Raw genomic sequence first — 4,880 nt, 5'->3', positions numbered from 1 at the left:
TTTATTTAAAAATAATTATAATAGGTATATAATTATAATAGATATATTTGTATGTGTTACAGATTAGTGTTGCATGTATTATAACTCTTCTGCACATCATGAAGCGAATATAACCTGACGAACATTTTTAACTTATGAAGAAGAACTGAATAAGAAGATAATTCGAGAAGGGGAGGAGGCCTAGGAGAGGCATTAGGCGTTGGTGGAACAACCTTGCCGTAAGTATTATTATTGTTTATTTGCATACAATTAATCGTTTCTTCCCATTTATTCGAATTTTGATGATTTAGAAATTAGATATAATAATAAGAGAAAAAAATTAATTTAAAATTTTATAAAATTATTTAAATTTTATAAAATTATTTTTATGAAGGTCTCTTTTTTGAAAAATGTATAATTATTAAAAAAATATTTAATTGAAATGCAATTAAAAAATTTTTTGAGTATAAAAATTATATTTTAAATTATTGATTATTTGGAGTGCTAATTTAACTTGATTTTTGTATGTTTGTGTATTATAGAATCATCATAGCTACCTGAATGATAACTTCATTATTGCGCATCGTTCGGTGAGTGACAACTGATAAAAGTATTATTATTGAGGTGACGAATCTGTGTATAATAATATATAATATGTCAGATATAGCGACATCGACCGTGATTGGAATATACTACCAATACTGAAAATCTATATTATACGTAAAGCGAACTATAGATTTTCAATATTGGTAAGGTATATATCTTATTATTATAAATTATTATAAATATGATATAAATTATTATTATAATGATATAATGAAATGAATAAAAATTCTACGGATCTGTTACCTTAAAATGAATGAACTATAAAGGACAAATATTTAATCTTGGACACATTCTTTGTTAATTGTTAATTTTGTATGCTATTGTGCTAAAGGTTACACTTTTATGTGTATTTGAGTAGAAAGAGAGAATACGAAATAGAAAAATTAACGGCAATTTTGCTAGAAAAATATTATTTATAGAATTAAAATAAAAGTCAGAAATTTATTATTATTGAACTAATCTTTATCTAAAATACATATTAAATAATTGATTATATTACAAATTTAAATTTATTGCAAATAATTATATTAAAAAAATTAAAATAAAATTTCTTTTTGTTACAAAAAAAAACAACAATAATACGAAAAATACTTATATTTAAAGTTGCAATTTAATAAAAATAAATGATTTTGTATATGTATGCTGAAAGGATTATTGAAACAATAAAAGTTTTGTTTTATTAAAATTTTTGAAATACTTAAAAAAAATTTTTTTTTTAAATACAAATATTTTTTCTACAAATTTCTTAAAAAAAATTAGTGTTTATATATGAAAACAAAAAATAAAAGAATGTTTTCGAAAAGCTTATTAAATCCAGTAGAGAGAAATACATATTTTATATTTTTCTACACAAATATTCATCTAAGATTAAATATTTTAAAATTAGTAGGATAAAGAGATATGTATATCAATATTTTTTTAATATTGTGCATATAAATAGAAACATTTATCATTTATCATAATAATGATAAATGAATTATTATAACAATGACGCCACAAGGATACATTGAAATAAAGAATAAAATCCTATTTACATTGTTACGAAATTAATGTCAGTTGTGCATCGAACATTTAAGAACTATTTCATAATTGTTGATTGTACATTGCATTAATTTTCAAATGATTGCGGGCAACTAAGAGATAGCATTTTCGTAACGATTGAATAAGGATTTTAATAATTCCGTTTCAATAAAGAAATCTTTTCTTGTATGTAGTCATTATATTATAATAATTATCGGTTTCCATGAAGAACAATACATGAAAAAAAGTAGAAATAAATGATGATGATTCTTAAATGATCGCAAAAAAAAGTATATCCTTTTTTGTCGCTTATTTCCAAAGACGCTCACTTTTTGATGAATATAGGAGTTCGCGTTTTCGAGATACCTTAACCGTTTAATATCTGCAATTATGATCAGACAATTATATATGGTATTTAATTAAATTTTTCTAGTCTATTTAAACCGCTTAAAAGTACAGATAAGCAAATACACATCACAATCGATATGATACATATAATGCGTTCAGGGAAGCGCTATTAGCATTATTTGTGTTATTCTTCATCGTTTATTAAACAAAGATAGAATGACACAATAACACTAATCTTCCCGAACGTACCTATAATATAATAAAAACATGTAATAAAATAATTGAATTAAATTTAAGAAATGATAGTCAAGCGCGGAAATTGTTGCACAGAAAATTATTATATATAATTAAAAATTACTGAGATTCATTTACTAGTAATAGAAAGATTTTTATAATACTAGTAAATGTATCTTATTAATTAAGAGCGTAAGAGCCCAAACAATACAAAGTCGAAAATCCGGACATAAGACGTCTTAAAGACGTTCAAAAGATGTTCTTAAGATATCTTATGTCCCAACTTTGGACTATGTGTTGTCTGTGTTCTTATGCTCTTTCCAGTTGCAGTCGGTAATTAATCTCCCATGGGGTAAAAAGCTGATTCAACTATTAATATTTATCCTATATATAATGTAACCTATGTAAACTATGTTTTACATGTTATCTATGTAAACAACCTACGAATTATCAAAGTCTACATGTTCTTTAATCATTGTCATTGCATTAAACTGCAATACTTATATATTTTATTTATCAGTATTATAATATTAGATATATATATTAACGATTATGAAATTTAATTACTTCTTTCTGTATTGTGTTTAATTGATGATAGTTTACACATTTTACATTGTACGTATACTGTCTGCATGAAAATATTCGTGTAAACTAAACGTAAACAATACATAAAAAATCTACGTGAACATAATCTTGAAATATCCGGTACAATCTTGTTTTTTATATTTCACTATCTTCAGTGCGCAATACTATTTATTTGCTGATAACTATCGTGATAAGAGAAATTTGTATAGCACGACATTCTTTCGGCATATTGGATGTGGTCGATGCAAATCAATGCAAAATTGACAATATATAATAATATATATAATACAATGTACAATATATATAAACTATAACTGGCTATTTACTCAATTTTAATTAAAACTACTAGTGTAAATTAAATTCCATTCTATTTATAATTCATTATAACTAATTTAATATTATACCAATTATTATAATTTGTCAACGTAAATAATTTATTATGACCACAAATATAGTTCATTTTATGTAATTAGTAACTACAGTCGTAAACCGCGACATTAAAAAGACATATGATTATTAAAAATTTATTATCTAAATAATTACCTTTACAATAAATTAACGATAAATGAGCGATATTTCTCGTTATATAGTACATGGGAATTCGATAAATATTTAATTTTTCTTTCCTTTTTGAAATAAGATCTTTTTATCTCTTCACAAATCAATTATACACCTATATTCGAACTTACGTATTACGTTTGCAGTTGCCGGTGGATTTTGCTGAGACAAACAGAGTTCGTGATAGTATCTGTCTGGGTTCTAAATACCGGAGATAATTATCTCAAACAATTATGCTGAGATGTTAATGCGTCGTAAGAGGGTTTCTCGTTTCGTAGCTTCTTAAGCGACAAAGCGGCCTCCTTTGCGCGTTTAACAATCTTGTAGAGTTACGCCCAAGTTTAACCGCCTCTTCAACATTATAGGTTGTTTCTCGGTTAGAGAACTCGGGCAGATAGGAGAACTTTATTGATTGTGAATCGATACCCAAGTTTTCCCTGAACATGAACAAGATGACATCCAACTGCGTCGTTCGATCTCGATCGACCATTCGGTGTTCCGCGTCAAGATAGATGCAATGACATACTAAAAAAATTTTTTAATGAATTTTAAACTCGCATTGGTTTAAAATATTTTTTGATAAATTTATAACTACGATGTATCGAAAGACGGGGATGCGTGAAGGAGAAATGGTATTAAAATAGAAAGAAACAAACATAGAATTGACGTATGGATTCATACGTGAAGGTTTATTTAGGACAGTAACGATGATTGCATTACATTCTCGTAACTTATGCGTGAGACGATCGGGCAAGAGCCTCAAAACAGAATAAGAAAATACATCCGCTGCTTTCAGCGGATATCGAAGTCGGTGCTTCGATCAACGGTCGGGCCTTTGTTCCGAAGCACGACTGCGATGCTTTCGGATAGTTTTAACCGCAGGACAAAGTTTGGAGCGCCCCAGGCGCAACTCGGATAATTCGACTCGTAGGTCCCAGTAATAGGCGGTACGAAAGGATAAAAGTTACATTTCTAGGATTCAGGAACGCACGCTGCTAGAGGTTGCCCCTCAACTTCTTGCCTGATCACGGAGCTTTCCAAGCAGTATTATTGGATTGCATGTTATTGGATTTCTGACATAATTTGCTCATTAATTTCTCTTTAGGCACAAATACAAAAATTAGCAATGAAAGAGATACACGATACTGTCCATAGGTTCGTGTGTGAACGTATATGTATATAATATATATATATAACGATATAATATATATATAACGACACTTTAACAAAGAATTTTCAACTTTAAGTACTTTTCAGAAGGCTGCACTGCATGTGAAGTTTCTCTCTTATCTTTGTGATACATTAACATTGAAATAACAACAGATATTTCTTTCGTTGATCATTTCCTCTATCATTTGAATTTACCACATTTCCAAACTCATGGACAGTGGCATATCTTTACAAAAAAATTGTCGTAAATTCGTCATTGAATATACATGTATAATAAATTAACTCTCAATTAAACAATTGATTGCAAACATCAGTTTCATCAAATTAACGCTAATTTATATATATATATATATATACATATACATATATATACATACACA

The sequence above is a fragment of the Trachymyrmex septentrionalis genome, unplaced genomic scaffold, assembly GCF_001594115.1.
Source record: "Trachymyrmex septentrionalis isolate Tsep2-gDNA-1 unplaced genomic scaffold, Tsep1.0 scaffold196, whole genome shotgun sequence".
In the NCBI taxonomy this organism is placed as follows: Eukaryota; Metazoa; Arthropoda; class Insecta; order Hymenoptera; family Formicidae; genus Trachymyrmex; species Trachymyrmex septentrionalis.
Note: the sequence above shows the minus strand (reverse complement) of the source record.